The sequence below is a fragment of the Aythya fuligula genome, chromosome 3, assembly GCF_009819795.1.
Source record: "Aythya fuligula isolate bAytFul2 chromosome 3, bAytFul2.pri, whole genome shotgun sequence".
NCBI classification, from domain to species: Eukaryota; Metazoa; Chordata; class Aves; order Anseriformes; family Anatidae; genus Aythya; species Aythya fuligula.
The window spans coordinates 86,999,984-87,020,310 of NC_045561.1; the positions used below are offsets into that span (position 1 = coordinate 86,999,984).

The 20,327-nt window shown below is 37.0% G+C and overlaps 1 protein-coding gene across 2 annotated transcripts in view; it reads right to left on the reverse strand.

Moving 5' to 3' along the window:
- The window catches only part of KCNQ5 (potassium voltage-gated channel subfamily Q member 5), a 290,751-nt gene that overhangs the window by 102,846 nt on the left and 167,578 nt on the right, over positions 1–20,327 (reverse strand). The gene's annotated exons all lie outside the window — the stretch shown is intronic.

The window sequence follows — 20,327 nt, forward strand, 5'->3', positions numbered from 1 at the left end:
GTAAATACAGGATAGCACTAACCAGCTCTGTTTATGAAGGGAAGTTACTTAGTACAGCTTACAGCCTCTTCTGAGAAACCTCTAGTGTTTGAAATAATAAGTATTGTTGTACATGAGGGCCAAGAATGCAAGACAGACCTTGAAGTTCTCCCGTGCAGAAGATGAATGTTCTGCATGGCAACCCTGCAGAACCAGGTCTAAAATCAAGAAACAGCTTCCTGTTGTGATGGCTGTAAAAATGCTAAGACCCTAAGGGAACATTTTCCGAGGGTGTTTAGCTGCAAAAGATGCAAATACGTACTTAGAGAGTTTTTTGTTTGTTTATTTGTTTATTTTCAGAAACTTCCCAGTTTTTGCACCTTCTGTGGTCTTCCTTCAAACTCTAACCCAAGTTACTTGATAACATTTTTTTTTTTCCTGAAAGATATTTAGATGTTTTAAAATTATGAAAAGCAATATGACTACAGTTAAATAAGTATTCACTTGAAAACTATCCCAGAAAATAATGTGTGATATAAGTAGTGATGATTGATTCTGGTTAAAACTTAGAGACTGTGACTCCTAAGAAGAACGACTGAAGAGAAGAGCACAGCTTAAAGTATCCTATTGCTAAAATATGCATTTCACAGTATTAAATCAAAGAAAAGAAGCCAGGCTTCAAATGGTAAATGGAGGTAAGCTGTGGCTCCCTGAGTGTGTCTGAAAAGTGTTGCACATGTAGGCGGCACAGTCTCAGATGGAGTATCACAGGCCTTGATATGACATAAACATCCAATAACAGTCCTATGATATTTCAGGACACCAAATCTATGTTTTCTCTGGTTCATTTTCTATCTTGCATGCTCCCATCCAAGCTATTAAGGGTGTGGGTGAGGGACTATTGGTTTAACATGCCAGACCCTGGGGAGGAGCTCTCAGGGAGGAGATACTCAATGCTGCTGAGCTGGAGGTGGTGTGCAGGGAATAGTGTTATGGTTACTGAGCCCTGTGTGGGCTGTCAGAAAAAAAAAGTTTCATTTTTCACTTTAAAAACTTTGACAAATCAAAATACAGAAAGTCTCTAGGCCAGCTTCTTGTTAAGACAGTCTTGAAAACAAACTGAAAGAAACTAAAGGTAACATATTACGTAGGATAGCACTGGCAAGAATAATGGTATTGATTTTTGGTATAAGAAAAGGTGCATTTAAGTATACATAAAAAAAAAATCAGTAAATGACTGCTGAGCTTCTTCAAATGTTGCAAGTGATAATAATATGCTTTTACATATCACACATCCACAGAACATATTTAACAGTAAGAAAAAAAGACATGGTTTTAGTCCCAAAGACAACAACAAGATGAGAATGAAAGGTTCACGATGGGAAGATTGTAAAGACAGTGAGACTGAATGCAGTGAGATCCTGCAGTGAGAAACTTTCTGGGAGCATGGTTGGGTGCTAATCATAGCTTTTCACTGGGATGTGCAAATGTAACTATTCCTGTCAGGAGGCCAGGAGAGGAAACTTAAAGATTACATGACAGCAGGAACACTCACCAGTGGCCCACAGCAAAGAGATCATCAATCTAGATATAAATAATCAAGTGTAACTGAGTAACAGGAAAAAAAAGTTCAAATCAATGACTGTTTTTATTTTGTTCTTTGTCACATATTTAGCTATTTTATTTTGTTCTAAGAAAATAAATTTAAGACAAGTGGTCTGTTACAGATTGGTACTCTTCCATGTGCAAAGAACTCAGCTGTTTGGATTGTGTTTCTATGTACTGCTGGTGTATCTAGTGGATATATAATGTTGAAATTATTTGAAAAAGCCCCACAGAATACGTAAAAGCTTTTTCTGAACTTCAGAACAAAAGCAAAATAGCTTTAAATGACTTGAAAGTTATTTAAAAAAAAAAAAAAAAAGAGAGATGAGATAGATTGTGGAACAATAGCCTGTTAAAATAACCTAGTCTAATTTTTATAGCTACTCGAGTGCTCAAAACATAGCCAAATTTCCATGATGCTACTGACTTAATGCCTTTGAAGACTCATGCCAAAAGACTTCTCATATCTGAACAAAGAAAACAAAAGCGGATCTTTTCCATGAGTTAAATACAAATCCTAAGTTAACAGGATCCAGATAAAAAGGTAATAACAACTGACAAGATTAATAAACTACAGGAGCACACACACTGCATTGGCAGCAGGTTTCCATCAGCTTGAATCCTCAGGCTTGCCCTTCACTTTTAAGCTCCATATAGTTGTATTAAACAGATGTCAGATGCAATTTTACTGCACTAGTGGAGCCAAGCATCCAAGCTATCCTTTGTGCTAAGCCATTTTGAAAAGATGGTACTTTTTATTAGAAAACATTTTGTGGTACAGCTGTTGGTTTAGATGCAGGTCAACAAAAATAGTCACTGGTCAAAAATGACTTCCTTCATCCACCAAGGTGATGATATGAGCCTTTTAAAAACTAACATCCAATGGTGTGTGAGAAAGTGTTTGGAAAAATATATCTGGAAAACCTAAAGAATGTGATGAGATGGGAATTCAACTACTATAACACACTTCCTATGCTGCCATTAAAAAAAAAAACAACAAACAAAACAGCAAAAGCCACCACCACAAAGAACACAAAAAGATATGGAACAAATATAGTATCTTGTATTTACTAACTCTGAGAAATTATTCTCAGTGACTTGTGGTGTTTTCTATAGCAGATACATAATCAGCCCTGCAGAGAGTAGTCTGACAACTACCACTTCCTATGAAATCCTTCCCCCCAGCCATGCACAAGTTAATGTGTGCCTCGGACACCCCGTTTCTCATTTGCCTTGCCAATCTCAGATAGCCTTGCTTATTAGCCATGTCATTTGCAAATGGCATTCTTCACTATAAGTTATATTTTATGTATTACAATAAAGATTGTAGATATATATTTAGAGCTCTTTCCTTTACTGAAATGAGAGACAAAAGCATGGTAGTGTTGTGTATAGGAAAGGTATACTCTGTGGCTTCGAGAAGACTTACTCCTTTTCTGTTCTGTATGGTTTAACATTCAATTATTTTATATTATATTTTAAAAGCACTTTCAATGGTGTAATCAGTATCCATCCCTATTTCCTGCCTTGAATTTTATGATCATATAACAGTTGTAGCAATTTCAGTGATAAAGTGTTTACTCCTTGTTTAGCATTCAAAAGACAGTGACTGTATTTCCTCCTCCTCCCCTGCAAAAGACCTCACCTAAAACAGGACTTGTAAATGGTCTTCTGGTGCCTATGTATAAAATTTGATCTATCAGTCCTTTAATCCATTGCTGCTTAATGTCAGTAGCTATCCTACCTTCTTATTTGAAAGATGGCAGCTGCTTTGCTTCTGTGCCAGGACAGAAGTGGCCCAGGCTGAGCAGCTCTTGGCTATGCAATAGGTGCTAATGGCCTCCATGACCTGGTTTAGTTCCACTCGACCTTAATCATGTACCTGTCTCTAGTCTAGCAGAAACTGATGCTCCCTCTTCCCATGCCAAGACCTTAATTCTCCAGGGCAGAAATCCCTTAAAGTGCTACAAGACAAGTTAAGATTTTCCATCTTTCTGAGAAGTAAAAGTTAAACAACAATAATGAACTATTTCTACATTATTCATAAAGCCAAATCTACAACAAAGGAGAATTATTTATATATTTATATATTTATCTTTATTCATCACTGCAAAGTTTAAAGTTGTCCTTGGAAAAAAAGAAAGCTGGATCCTACATAGAGGAGACTCCCTGGTGAGTTTCAGAATTATTTGTATAGTGTGAGACTCATAACAATTGTTAGACATCAGAGCCCTCCTGACTGACTTCTCTATTTATCAGTTTGACATCTCAGAAAATATGACATCTCATAGATGCTTCAGGTCATAACATAAACTTATTATATTACTGGTGCAAACTGTAATTTGGTGAGTTCTCTATGTATTTCTCATAATAATGTATAATGCTTTTGCCAATTTAAATTTAAATGACATTCTGCTAAGACCTGCTTTAGTCGTCCCAGTAAAAGATAGAGGATTATCACCTATTAAATTATTAAGAAGCACCAAAGAAAAAGAATTTAGAGGAATAAATGCTGTAATATTACACAGACCAATGATTAAGAATGATTTCAAAGCAATTGAAAGAGAATAGATACTATGGCAAATCCTCCCTTTTTTTTTTTTACATCATTAAGATTTTACTCAAGCTCTTCTAAAATGTAAGTTGTCATCACATATTCCTACAGTAAGATATCTTTTTGTTGTTGTTGTTGTTGTTACGCCAGTTATTCAGTCCTCCTATTCCTATACCACTGTTAGCTATGTCTACAAAAGAGCCAAAGGTAGTTACAAACCACAGGCCTTGGACATTTGCATCACGCCAGGAATAGGGAGATCTGCAACAGCAAGGGGACTAACATCCACCCTGCTGCAGCAGCAGATGTGACATACTTTTGATGACATGACAAGAGAAGAGCTGTGCCATTGCACCTCCCATGAAAACAGTATCACCAGTGGGCTGCATCCACTTATGCCTTGTGTGCACTGCACAGCCAATTAAGGCAGCGAGCACCACTTGCTGGGCACACTCTCCTATGAAGGCAATGTCAAACACTGGTATGCTTGTGTTTCCTACAAAGTATAGGTAGGAAGTAAGAAAGAAAAGTGCCAATAGCATTTCACATGAATCGTTAAAAGCTTTATCCATATGGATTTAAATACTTTATTTGATTTGTTGGCTTTTTTTTTTTTTTTGATTTACCAAGAACATTAATGTTTTATTTCATACTGATTTTATCCTGACATGCCCATGAAGAATTTTTTTGATTATTTATTACAATTATGTGTAATGGAATATAAGCAGTAAACCAATCTAGACTAGTTAATCAGTATAACTGGGAGGGGAGGGGACAGTTTCCACCATGTAATCATGAAAATATGGAACAAATTGAACTTTGTTTTGAAGTGCAATACAATTCACATGTGCTGAAAGGGGTCCATCTTTAGGCATCTGCAATGCTGACATCTGCAGCTTTCCTAGCTACCTATGGTCCCCTAAAGAAGAATAGGTACTTTTAGGATGAGACTCATTTTACAAGTTTTAGATGTTTAAATTAGGAATTTGGAAATGAACTGTGCTATGCATAACAGTAATGGTATGTCTCAGCCGAAGTCCACTGTTATGTAACAATTAAACCACACTACAAAAACTGATGGCACCTCAGTTACTAGACATGTGCCCCAACTTGTTAGACATGTGCAAGAGATCTGAGATCATTCTTGTTCTGAAGAACCCCCATGCTAGTGTAATGCTGATGGATCAGGTATTGTAAACTTTATCAAATGGTACTACATGCTTTTGTTTAGACAACTTCCACCTTTGAAGTAGACTTTCAGGTGAGTCAAACTGATCTTCAGGCTAACTGAGTATGTTGACCAGGTCTATAAAGGCCTGAACTGTGAGCTTACCTGCCTGGATGTGATTCTGTCGCTAGTGTCATGTAAGATTCCTTAAAGTATGCTCAGCCTTCAGCTACTGCACCAGAAGGCTGAAAGTCTAGAGTCATGAGTCATACCTGTCAATGCCACACAGATGTTTGAGATACTCCAGGACATTTCAAATGTCACTAAATACCTATTTTTAAGCAACTGACTGAAGTCCTTAGTGTGCCTCCAGACAATTATATGTATGTTACTTAAGTATTTTAAGCTTGAGCTGAATCCCATTCTTCTGATAACAGCATTTAAACTATGCCCCTAAAATTTATACAAGTGAAGTGCATACAACACTGAAAGACAAAATTGCATGCCTGAAGTTATACTATGATAAAGTTTTTCTCATTAAGGTGACACAGGTTAACATGTTGTTATAAAATAAGTAAGAATTTTCAGAAGACTGAGAAAAATGACGCATAAATTTCTGTTGTAAAGTCACCTGTAGACCCAATATTAGTATCAGCTTTGTGAGTACAGCAATAGAATTAGATCCACTGAGTCTGATTTTACCCTTGTAGAGAAAAATCAGAATTCAGCCCTGTGAACTGATAAAAAACAGAGGACAGTGTTTTCTATCCACAACAACCTAATCAAAGTCAAAGAGATTGTGATCCAACTTTTCTAACACAATAAAAAACTCTTAATACAATCATACAAATGTCTCCTCCTTTCTTGCAGAAAAAATAACTGCCAATGCCAGAGAAACACACACACACATACACACAATATTTATATATTAGCTTTTGAACAGGTTTCAAGAAAGGAAAATTTCAGTCCAAAAGCTAAGTGCTCAGGCATAATGCAAACATGCAAAAATAATGTACTTCAAAGTATTTTACTACTCTGACCATAGCAGCAAACGTGGAAACTTTTGTTAGAAACTGTGTGAGCACTGGCTTCACCTGCTTGCTGCTTCCAGCATTATTTGACAGAATGCAATTACTTTTTTTAGCTTTTATTTGACCTATTATACTCACAGACCATGCACTTCAGTTTATGACCTAAAAAAGAAGGAAAGGATGAATGGTTTCATCTTCCAAATAATTGGATTATGAACTGGCTAAACTAGACAGAAACTTATTGTATTGCAGGCAAAAACCATAATTTTGTGAGTTTTTTATATATTTCCCACAATAACATATACTACTTTTTGCCAATCTAAATGACATTCTGCAAAGTCCTACGCAGACCAGGAATTAGGTATGATTTCAAAGAAGTTCAAAGAAAATAGACATTATGGCAAATTTTGCTTTTTTATTTTTTTTTTTCCATCATGACACATTAAGATTTTACTCACCCTCTTTTAAAAATTAAGATTTTATCATATATTTCTATAGTAAGATTTTTTATTTTTAACATCAGTTATTTGGTCCTCCTACTTCTACACCAGAGACAGCTATGTCTACAAATAAGCTGACATGAAGTTGTAATTGTGAAGAATGTTCATACACTGATGAGAACAGGCCTCTATATGAATAGCAAGGTAAGATTCTGTTGCAAGAAGATTTAAAAAAGGGAAGATCAGTCTGATAAAAACAAAGGTACAGGCACAATACATGAGCTACAAGTACATGAACTAACATGTTCTGGAAAGTTCTATTCATCTTTAGAAACACATGTATTTGGTTTCTACCTTTGGATGAACGGCAAAAAGAAATGCTTCTCAATGCTGGACATGTTTAGAGTAACTGGTTGTAGCTATAGGAGATATTTCATGAGGGTCAGATCCATCTTTGAATATGAACAAGGAAGATCAATTTTCCTATCTCTGAAATAAGCAAATACAAGATTACTCAGTGCATGTGCATGAAAAGACAATGTGGGATCACTCATTTCATAGCCCAATCTAAAATGATCATCCTAGAGCTATATAAAATGTTTTTCTATAATTGAAATGTCACCATGCTATCAATACAAATCCTGGATTTTGTTTAAAAAACATACATCAGTTTGAAAACAAACTGCTTAGAAACAAATGAACACTCAGTTACTCATTTGCAGCATTTACATGCCTGTGCAGCTACTAAATTTAGAAATAAAACTATATATATATATATATTTTTTTTTCTTCGGGTTTGTCACCCTAAACCTAAGGTTTTAGCTCCTCCTTTAGTGCACGTTATTCTCAAAGTAATTGCAAAACATTCATATATATATTATAATGCAAAAAGCTCACATGAGGTCAAGGCACCTATAGATGAAGCAAGATGTATAAGGCCTAATTTTAACTGCGCTTGGCACCACTCACTCTCATGTTGTTTAGTTTTTCATTACATAAATTAACCATGTTATTCTATTAAGATCAAATCCTCTCTGTTTCTTTGTATTCTTCATATATTTTAAGCCTTTGTTTATTTTCACAAGCATGTACATACATAAAACAAAGCTTTGCTAAAATGCAAAGCATAAAAATTACCACCCTTGACAGATCACAGATAGATGTGTTTAATGACACAGAAGTTTCCAGGCTGCTTGATAACTATTACTGATTTTTTCCTTTGTCTTCCATGAAACTTTTCCTGCTTTACCTGGCTAAAAAGCATTATTTTTTCCCTTAGCACCAACTAGTGTTATTATTACAGTGCTACATCATGCAAATATTATGAGATCAAATTTTCTGTATCACTTCATTTTGCAGACAATTTAACAGCTACTTTCCAGAAGTACAAAGTCAAAAATAAACTGATTCAGATCAAAAACATGAATGCAGTCTGCTCTTCTGTTGAAGCCAGAAGCGCACGTGTGAGTCTACAAGAGGAGGAGAGAGTGAAGAGAAAGAGGAGGATGATCTCCTCCTCCTCCTTACCAGACTTTCTCCTCATACTCTGCGTATTTCTGAGTAAAAGACAATTAGATTTACCATGGTGGTGTCTCAGTGCAAAGCCAGAGAAAACCACTTGTTGCTTCTCAGTACTTCTCAGTCCCTTCTCAGATGGGATATGATATATACTAAAGAGAATTTAATTCAAAATAATTTCATTCAAAATTTAATACAAAACTCTTTCAAAGGTTCTTAGAAATTTTAAGAAATACAAACTAGCATTTTTTACTGCCAAATCTAGTATATTTAAATTCTTTATAAACAGGTCTACAATTTAGAAATAAGTGGTAGCTATGAGAGCTCAGATACCTGAAGCTCTTTGTGTAGTTATTTCTGGGATTTCTGGATGGAAATGGCCATTCAGATTGCACGCAGGTGTTGTGGTCTGTCATCCAGTAGGCTTGATGCCTCTGGAAATACCTCCTGTGTCCCCAGTGTGAGATTTGAGAAACCTGATATGCCAAATGTGTCTGACTGTATGCACCTTCTGAGATGGTGCGAAGTCTCTAAAAAAGCATGTGCAGAAACATCAGACCCTATGAAGTGCATCAAGAATAATCCTGAGCTTGATGTCCATTCAGTTCTGAGTTACGTTCCTTAATTTGTTTCTTCATCAGAATTTTGCTCTTTGGTTTTCCTGTGCATGCGCTTTTCTAAACAGAATGTAGACACTGAGTTCAACTTAAATTCTTCAAAAAATACCAACCACCCCAACATTCAATTACATTCTGATAATCCTACATTGCATAGGAAATGGCAAGCAAATGAGAAAAAGACAAGCCAAGCATCTCTGCGTGAACATAATCAAAATGATTTTGCAAAAGCAAGAGGTGAATAAGAACAGATTTCCTAGAAACTTTCGTAAAGTCATTTGTCACAGCAAAAGTACATGACAATGTTGGTGGGATTCTGGCCAGAGATTTCTGACACATTACAACAGCAAGAAGGCTTGCTTTTTCAGATATTTAGCATTTTCCCAGTACAGCTACTCAGTACAACCCACAGCGCACTGAAGCATCTCGCTCAGATGACATGAGTCCCAGGGCTCAGGAGCTTTTGGTTTTCCTTTTTGTTTTATATTCCTTTGGTCAATGTAGTGTGATTTTTAAACTAACGGTCTAAATACCTTGAAAAGAAAACATTTATTAATTAGCTTAAATATTTCTCAAAAAATGATGATAAGGCTCCTGGCACCTCATTTAAGTAGGCAAGCAAGTTTGCCTGACAACTGCACTCACATCCAACTTCATTATGCTGTATGTATGCACAAGAAATGCTAGTAAAAGAGTTGAAATGCATTCAGAAAATGTTCCAGCAAACTCATCAAAGTATTGCGATTAATAACCATGTTATATGTATCAGGTGATCATTAAGTATATTTCAATAGTATAATTTTAAATTAGTCAGTGAATGCAAGCATCAGTCAATAAGATTTATAAGTTTTTTACATTTGTATTTCAAACTTTTCTGAAAAAATCCTTAAAAATTACAGATGAATTATTGCCTACATATGCACTGACTAATGGTTTTTATACACATTGAAAACACATGTTATTCTCTACCGTGTTTTGGACTTTTGTAAACTGATAATTTTCTCAGTGTAATAAAATAAGCCAATCTTTTCAAGCCAGCTTTACATTCCAGCAGTGAAAAATTCTGTTCTTACATTAGTCAGAAGAAAACTGGATCATCTTCTGTGGGAGCTAGGAAAGAATTCTCAGATAACTAAGAAAATACTTTTTTTTTTTTTCTTTTTTTTTTAAAAAAAAGGTGTCAAATGTAGATGGGTACAAGATAATTGTAGATGTTGGTTGCCTATCTCTTGTTTCTTTTTCCCCTAAGTTGTTCATAGTTAGTGGGATAGTGTCAGTGTTTCCAGGGCCTGGTTTAGCTATTTATTACTTTCTCCTCTTAAATTAAGTGCATTTTTCTAAAATATCCTAATTAGTAGGAACTATGATTCTAAAGCTAGGGCACAGGAATAGGTAATACAGACTGTAGAGCCAACCTAACTCCAAGTAGAATGTTCTGAGGAAGTTTTCCACAAGGTATTGAGCTCCCCTCTAAGTATTTTAGCTTAATACATTCTGTTAGGAAGACTCAAAGCTCGGTTACCTTTAACAGTCCCCTTAAACAAAAACTGAAATAAAATCAATGATCAGCACTTTCTCCTGTTTTGCAGCCATCAAGGTTTCATAGCGTTGCCAGGAAGTGGCTAGTGCAGAACCAAGCTCAGCTGGTTATATTCTGCACATATAAGAATGGCCAAAAAACAAGGATGGAATGGGGATAGACAAAATTCATTTGCATTATCATTATAATTTAGATGCTTGAAGTTTTGTTGCAACACAAATTGTTACAACAGTGGTTGGATCATGAGAGTAAAAGGTGCTTGAAAGACAGACCAGAGCTATTGAATGAACTATTTCTTATGCTGATACCAGCTTTCAAATAACTTATTTCTGAAGTAAGCAGAACTAGAATCTTCTAACTTTAAATATTCTCAGGGAAAATGAATAAAGCACAAGTTTCCATACTGTGGTAAGCAGAGCTGTTTAATGCCAGTGAGTTTCATCATTTACTGAAAAATACAGAGTTTCTCTTTTTGAGTGATTTCTGTGTGGGTGTGCAGTGCTCACCCATGCATGGAAAGGGGACACAAGTGTATGCAGTCACAGGTCTTCCTTCCTACATGTGTCTGAGGGCCAGCACGAGCCCTCACGTGTGTAGTTACTGCTGCAGAGGAGTTCAGTCCTGTGTGTTTTGCTCCAATACAGATTCAGCAACATTTCTGTGGCCAAAGCCACCTTCCTGATCTCTCTCACTTTTTCCATCTCCCTCTCAGTGGCAGTATCATTGTTGTCAGCTTTAGAAACAGTAGTAGGATCACTCATATCAAGTTCGTTAGCTAAACACTTCACTAATAACTCTCTAGTTAAATGACTCCAAAAATTTACAGCTACAATAACATCCTGGAAACCTTCACCAATGTGCATTTGGAATAGGCATGGAGCCATTTTGGCAGAGCACAAACAACAGCAAAGGAAACAAATGTCAGTCCCAACAAGTAGACCTCTGCAACCACTGCTGCTGCGTGCCATTTGTCCTGTCCCTGACATCCCTCCCCATTCAAGGGCTCGTGCAGTAGAATGAAGCAGGTCTTTTACAACAGCAAACAACATATGTGTCTCAATGAGGGAGTTTTCCTTCCTTTCTTCATCCTCTGATGTCTCTCTTTGGTCAGAGAAGTCCAATTAATGATCTGCTTCGTAGATGCGTTTCAGACTCTGTCTTGTCCTACCACACATGACAGATGAATTATTAACCCTAATGCAGAGACAGGCTTAAAATCACTCCAGGAGTACTGGGGTGTCAGTGAAAGTTAAGTGACAACAGCAATCCATGAGCTCAGTATAGTTAAAACAAATGAAGTGGAAACACCCCGCAGAAATTTTGGTTCCATAAAATCTCTTTTATCTCAAAAAGTAGTTCCACTATTCTCCAGCCTTGTTTACGCTCTGCAAGTTTATATAAGGTTTCACTGGTCCCAGCCTTTTACAAGAGCTTAAGGATTCAACCCCCAGATGTACAGAGAACTCTCATTCATAGCCGCAGGCAGACACAACGTTATCAGAAGGTCTAAAAAAGCTTTTAACTCTGCAATTAGCTTCAGTCCCCCTCTCCTCAGCAGCGCTGCTGGCATTGCTGTTTCCAGCAGGGCATCACAGCCTTTTCCTGACCCCTCAGGAGAGGCGCAGCTCTGTGTGGGGCAAGAGGGAGGTCAGAGAGGGATGGGGAGAGAAGGAAGGAAGGAAAGAACGAAGGAAAGAAGGAAGGACAGCGGTGGCTCAGCCCGAGGACCCATGTCTGGGGCCACCTTCCCTCCAGGGGTCGGGGCTGTGGCAGAACCTGGTTGCAGACGTGGTACCAAGGTTATCAGCAGCTGGGTGACATTCCCATACTTCAGACACATCAGCTGCCTTGTCAGCATTGGCTGTTAAATGCTGGAATTAAAAGCTACCTGGAGGACTGAACTCAAAAATATCTTGCAGAAAAACCCAGCTAAGTGTGACACCAGACTATCTGTGCCCAGAATGATGAGGGGGCAGTGCGATCCTGCAAGCCCAGATGTGGGGCAGAAGGTTGGACACATTGCCCAGTGTCTTGTACATGCTGGACTGTGACTGCGAAACCTACTTTCATGACCATTTTAAATCTGAAATCAAGTCCAATTGCTAGCAAGGACCTATCCTGGGAGACAGGATGGGAAACCGAAGCCTGGCCTACAATATGGGGTCCTAGAGCTGACTAATTGCGTGTTATAAGAGGTGAGAGGTCTTCTGAGAGCTTCCAGAGTGTGGACAAAGCTATGGAGAAAGGAAATTGGCTTCTGTAATAGGGAGAGAAGCCTTTAAGAAAAGAGAAGTCTTCTGGGATATAAATCTCTGATCCAATATTAGCAGGACTAAGTGGTTTGTACAAACTCTTCAGCCCAAAGCCACCCTGTTTTGGAGGTATTAATTGTTTTTCCTGACCTCCTAGCAATCTGTAATTACAGTGTTGGCAATTGCATTAACCTTCTACTAACAAACTCTTACTAAAATCATCCAAAAGCCTCCATAAGCTTCAGCTTGCATATATTTTTTTTTTTTCTATAATTTATCCTTTCTTTGCTGGTATCAGTTAGATGACTGCAGCAGTTGCATACTGTTCACTGCACTTAAGAATGTGATTGACAGGGTGTATACTGCCAAAATTAAAGAAAGATGCTTAAGCAATACTTTTAAATGCAGGAGCCACCAACAAAAATGCCAGAGAAGTAATATAATCTCCATGCTGAATAGTCTAAAAATATGTAAAGACAATATACGGACCCTAACATTCTGTGTAATATGGGAGTCTTTTTTTTTTTTTTTCCTTTTACTTTGTTTGATTTGAACAAAGACTGAAGCATAAAACAGATTCTGGTTTGCACACACTTTGTAGCTACAAGGAAACCATCATACCAAAATCCACGCAAAAGGAAATACATATGGCAGAGAAGGGGTGTGTTTGAAATGTGGCATTTTTTGCTATTTTTAATGGCCTCAGTACTTAAGTAATATGAGCATTTCCAATCTGCAAATGACCATATGAACATGTACAGAATTATTTGCTTTGCACAGCTCTCCTTATGGATATTAGACACAAGTCTTTAAAGGTGAGAAACAAAAATGCAGAAAAGTTAAGTGACATGCCTCGGGGTGTATACAGAGAGACAGTGGATTACAGATGACTCCAGTCATCCAGCCTTTGAATCCCCATTGACAGACAGTAAGAGATACAGTGCCAGGCCACTGGCAAGAGAAACATAAAGGACCTTGACCCAAAGGAATAAACAAAGCTGGACCATGAGTCCAACTTTCACTTGGATAAAGCAAATATAACCATGTCACTCTTGAGAAAAATAAGAGCACAGAGATGGGCTAGAAAGCAAGGGATGCAAGCAACATAAGACAAAAATAGAGTAAAATCTGGAAATGTTCTTCCATCCCACCACATAGAAAACACCCAATTTTAATTTACTCAGAGCTCCGGCAAACAAAGAGCCAATCCTGTCTGCTTCAGACACAGAAGAGGTGAGTGAATGTCAGATGCGTGCAGCCTGTCCTGCTGGATGCACGACATCAGCACACCCTCGCTTTGCATCCCTCCAAATGGGCACGCCACTCTGTGCAGAAATACAGGTTACAAAGGTCTGAGGAGATGGGGAAAGCACTTATTTGCTGCCGTCACTAAACCTCAAAGGGATAGCGTGAAATATTCATCACACTTTTGGAAGAAAATGCAGGTATAGTGCAGGATTTTAGTGCTGCAAAACCAAGAAAGTGAGGCCAAATAGCCTTCTCTCATAAAACTCCTGACAAAGTCTGTGCAACGTTTCCTCCTTGAAAGTATTCTTTTTTTTTCTTTTCTTCTTTTTTCTTTTCTTTTCTTTTCTTTTCTTTTCTTTTCTTTTCTTTTCTTTTCTTTTCTTTTCTTTTCTTTTCTTTTCTTTTCTTTTCTTTTCTTTTCTTTTCTTTTCTTTTCTTTTTTTCTTTTCTTTTCTTTTCTTTTCTTTTCTTTTCTTTTCTTTTCTTTTCTTTTCTTTTCTTTTCTTTTCTTTTCTTTTCTTTTCTTTTCTTTTCTTTTCTTTTCTTTTCTTTTCTTTTCTTTTCTTTTTTTCTTCTCTTCTCTTTTCTTTTTTTCTTCTCTTCTCTTCTCTTCTCTTCTCTTCTCTTCTCTTCTCTTCTCTTCTCTTCTCTTCTCTTCTCTTCTCTTCTCTTCTCTTCTCTTCTCTTCTCTTCTCTTCTCTTCTCTTCTCTTCTCTTCTCTTCTTTCTTTTTTTCTTTCTTTTTTCTTTTGTTAATATGATATATTACTAACAAAGGATCTCAGCTCAGTAAATACGGGTTTTCCCTTTTTTTTTGTCATATGCCTCTAAAATGAATATGTACACAGGCATCTAGAAGTTACTATCACTACTATTACTACTAGTACTATGTACTAGTGCTGCTATTACTTTTAACCTAACTGAGCTTTGTTTTCACTGACATTGCCTTTCTTGATGGTTACTATTCTGATTTTCTTTTGTCTGAGGAAAGGGAAAATGGGAGTAGTGCTGGGAGCAGTACTGATAATGGTTAATGTATCTACCACTGCTGTTTTACACTCATCATGTTTCCTGTGACACCAGTCCTGTGTTTGTGCCATTCTTCAGCCTGAAAAATGTGCTGCCTGGTAGATCTCTCCACATAAGCCACAACTGTCACCTTCTCTCCATTCCATCACTGAAAGCAAAGCAATTCTGGCATAAGATCACAAACTGCACTTAAGCAAAATACATTCTTTGTGCTTCCATTTTCCATGGTTCTGGCCAAGAAAAGAGTTTTGAGAACCCCTCTTCCCTCCTCTGATTTCATTACAGTACTCTATTTTCCCTTGTTCATGTAGTAATTCTACTTTAACTCTATTTTCCTTCTGTTTTGCCCAATTCTCACTCTGCATCATATCTTTCATGAATTCATACATTTCATACAAATTCATATATTTGCAGTGCCCTAAGTGGGCACAGCATATTTTTCCCTAATAGGGAATCCCCTATTAGGTTTCCTACAATCCTCATTGTACCAATTATGTGTACCAATCATTTATAACTTGTAGCATATTCCTTTCTTGTAGTTACACTGATTTACTATTATGTACTATCCAGAAGCCCCTGATGTTTTTTCCATTTGCATTTTCTTACAGTTTTAGGTAAAGTGTCCTGCTTGTCCAGTTTTCAATTCACACCAAAATTGAGGAAAAGAGTGGTTTGTTTGCATTTTCCTGTGTTACAACTAACGTATGGTCCCAAGACTAATGTTAAAAGTACAAAAAGTGAAGGAAGAGCTGGAGATGTACTTCTAAGAATGCTTTTAAATCATATCAAAGGGACAAATAATTTATTTTAATTTGTAAAATAAAACTTCAGTGATTGAAAGATTTAGTTCATCAATCTCTGTACTAGTTATGACTAGATTTTTAAAAGGCATCCTCATCATCTTGCATATATCTAGTGGTGATAATAAAGAAGACTCTTTCCCACGTTTCTGGTATCTGGATTATTCTACAGGTAATCAGCCTTGTATCATACTCACAAGAACTTAAAATTCCCAGAAAATATTTCTTAATCTCAAAAGCTCTGATTGCTTGGATTTCCTCTTTAATAGCAAGGATGACACATTTGACTATGTTAGGTAAAACTATCTGCATATCAATAAATCTCACTGTATGGCTGAGGTCATTTTAGAACAATGAAATCTTAATTTCCTTAATTGATATATATGAAAAAATAATTCAGTAAGCAAGGCTTTTATCATGGCAACAGCATTTTCTGACAGCAAGACGGGGATAACTTAACAGTGTAATATCAAAGTAACCACACTGGCTTTCTGAATGCTTAGTATATAGAATAGAAATTACCTTTTGATTTTTGATTAGTCGATTTATTTTCTTCACTGAACAAACAGCTCATATCAACGTCCAAAATGATGATGAGATTCTGAGAATGGTAATGCTGGGGTGGAATAATGGTATGAAAAGGAAGAAGGCGTGCCAGCTTTCCATCAACTTTACAACTGCTGTAAAAGTTGAAGTCAAAGGCTGAGAACTGTTACAATACTTTAAATAGCTAAACTAAAAACTTTTAAGAATAGATATCCAAAAATAACACTGTAGTAAATTTCACATAGAGGAGAGATTTAGCAGATTTTCTATTCACTGTTAAGTACAGAAGAACATGTGTTATAATTGCTCTCTAACATTTGAAAAAGAAAAGGCAAAAAATCTAAGTTACCAGCCATCAAAGGCTCAAGTGGTATTTTTAGAAGCACATAATAAAAAAAGGAGAAGGAATGAAAGCCACACTGGAAAGCAAGTATGCATAACTTAGTGATATTTTAACATTTTCTGTCATAACCAATTTAGACAAGGTTAATTTCTGGGTGCACTGCATATAAGGAACGTATACAACATTAAGCACCATCTGTCGCATGGTGGAAACCACAAGCAGAACGACTGACAGTATCTGGGGAAGGGATCAGATTCTTTTATGGGAGTCTTCAACAAACTCTTTTAAACAACGACATCATGCACTGCTCTAGAGATGTCATTCCTATTTGAGGCGCTTAACATGCGTTACAGACACTTACTACATTTCCCAGCTGCAAAAGGAAGCAGGTAAAAGTACCATTCCCTCTATTAACAGATTGCAAAAGTGAAGCACAGAATGGTTTTTACACTTTTTAAGAGTTTACAAAGATGTGTGATGTGACTAGGCACAAAATAGGTCAATTCGCAGTCTTATTGCTGATAAACCTTCCTTCTGGATAATACTGGCATGATATTTTATGTAGTGCCAATTATTTTTGTTCCCAAATTGACAAATTGGACGAGAAAGCAACCACATATCATCTGCCAATGTGTTTTGTTTGTTTGCTAGTTTGTTTTGCTTGGACTATAGAGCTGCTGGAGAGAGTCCAGTGAGGGGTCATGAAGGGTCAGCCTGCAGAAAAGGAGGCTCAGGGGTGATCTCACCAATGTGTACAAATACCTGTAGGGAGGCTGGAAAGAGGACGGAGCCAGGCTCTTTTCAGTGGTACCCAGTGCCAGGACAAGAAGCAATAGGCACAAACTGAAACACAGGAGGTTCCCTCTGAACATCAGGTAGCACTTCTGTGCTGCACAGGTGATGGAGCGCTGGCACAGGTTGCCCAGAGAGGTGGTGGAGTCTCCTCCTTGAAGCCGCTTGGACATAGTCCTGGGCAAGCAGCTCTGGGTGGCCCTGCTGGAGCAGGGGCCTGGACCAGATGGCCTCCAGAGGGCCCTGCCAACCTCAAACATTTGTGTGGTTCTGTGACTATTTTAGAACAAGCATTTCAGTACCTGAGCAGCTGCTCTACAGCCATCATGCAATGATGGTAGCACTACCTTGAGGTCTGCAACACACCTGAACTGAAACTTAATTTCAAAACTATTGCAATATGAAATACTCTATTAATCTTTGAAAATCTTGTAAAAGTCTTGAAATTCTCAAATTTATTTACAAAAAAAAAAAAAAAAAGGAAAAAAGGAAAAAAAGAACCCTCCCAAAGTCTCCAAGTGCACTACCATGTAAGCAGTAGTAGCAGATCAGCATGTGATGTTTATAAAGCAAGCAGGGAGTTTTTGAAGTTGCTAAAGCAGTTACAATAGAGAAATATTAATATTCTTTTCAACAAGCAGTCCTTTGCTCTATGAGACCATATCCTCAGTGGCACACATACATTATACATCAAACTGCAGTTAATCTCACACGGGGCTTGTCACTTCCTGTTAAAAGGTAAGCTAAACAACAGTGTGTGCTCAACAGCAACACATTTGGCAGTGTCTTAGATATTTCTCCAGCTTGAAGACCAATTATTGCAGTGATCAACTAAAAGTTGCTGCACAGTTAAAGGGAATTGTTTCTGAGTTCTTTGTACAAAACTCCCCCTAAGCTCAGAGCTGATGCTAAGCACAATGACAAAGACAACACAGTACCTAAACAAATATGATCTGCCTTTATCTTAATCAGGAACTTTGCTGTTGTCAGCAAAGAATGAGGCATGTGGTCATTAGCAGAGCTGCTGGGCAAACAGATTACCAGCTTTTGAGACTGATTTTCTGCTTTTCTTTAGCAATCTGTAAAATGAAAAGAGGATATTTACATACGTAGTCATCCTTGTATTCTTGTGCATCCAAGACAGAAATAGAGATTTTCTGAACTGCTCTCTGAAAAAGCCTATTCTTCTCTTTTCTGTCTATGCACAGAGCCTAGGGAGACAGAATTATGAAGTTTTGTATCCAAGTTAGATGTCTAATGTAGCCAAGTGTGACAGCAGCCTGCAAATGGGCTCATACAAGTCCTTTAAACAGAAAACAGTCCAAAATTTCTGCCCATCAGCTATGGTTGTCAGAGGTGATTCTGATGCCCCCAACTCCAATGCCAGCATAGCAATATTAAAAATGTCAAACTGAAAAAGTGGCGTTGCCCACAGCGTTTCTCAAACAAGAAACAATGCTTAGAAAGAAATAAAGCATTTGCCTGATCAGTGATTACACTCCAAACCTCTCTGGAGCCCAAAGTTTTAAAAATTAAATAGAAAAAAAAATCACATTATTTCACATAAAAGATTTATTTCTGGACTTTCAGTGTCTGTTGCTCTTACTAGGGAGGCCAATAGCAAAATATCTATTGATTTTGTTGTGAGACATTTGTGTAATACATATAGAACTTACGTAGAAAGATACAGCCAAGAAAGTCAAGTTACATGTAGCTAGAAAAGTATGTAACATCATGCCCTGTTACTCAAAATTAAAGGGACCTTACTGGGGGCTTTTCAGGCTAAGTGATTTAATACATTCTGAATTCATTCTTGCATTCAAATTTACTTAACTTTCTTCAACATGCTTGTGTACACAAAACCATAGACAAGATGCCTCTTTGAATATACTAAAAATAAAAATCTGCAATCAATTAATTCATCTTTCATCTTGTCATCACTTAGACAATGTAGTTGAATAGGTCTCTGCATGCAATGCCTCATTCCTCTGTCCCTCGAGATCTGCCTACATCAGTATGGTTAGGAAAGTTAAGCTGAATTAACTAAACATACGTAATAAAAATGCATCAGTAAAAATGTATTAATCCCTGAGGTGCAGTCCCTCATTCACAAACAAAGCTGTCTTAATTCCTCGCTGCTTTAACTCCCAAAAGCAGCAGCTAAACAAGGCTTCAGTGCACTTAAACTGATTCACTTTTACTTAACACCTTTACTTAACACCCTCCTGTGACAAAGCAATGCCAGTGAAAACTTTAGCATAAACACTTTTAGGAGCAAAAACATCTTTACTGCTGGCAGAGTTTATTTCACTGCGGTAGACTAATCTCAGAGCAGAACTCTTATTTTGCTACTGGAAGTCTCATCTCCATTCAGATGGGTTGATGGTAAATGTTATTCAAATAATATCTTCCCCATACCAGAAAACATATTTAAGATTCTTCAAGATAGTTGTGGCTAATCATGAGAATGTTTAAAACAATGTAGGTGTATTATTTTCTTGTTTCACTCCATAAAGAATGAAAAAAAAAATTCTAAATTAAATCTCTTAAACATCAAGCTTGTCTGGTTTTGAAATTTATTTTCTTTTTATAAATACTTTAAAACAATTTGTTAGCTATTCAATTTTATTGCATTCTAGTGCTTATCATAGTGTTAGACAATGTCTCTACTCAATGATTTTGTGTAACAGTTTAAACATTTCTCTTTCTTATAAGTAGATACTTAGAGCTTCCTGCTGTAGCTTAGTCTATTATTTAGCTTTTTAATACAACCAAACTATACTGGTTTTAGAACTTGGCATTTCAGGTAAAATTATAGCCCTTTGCTGCAGTATTTAGATTTCTCTCTACAATGTTTGCAGCAATT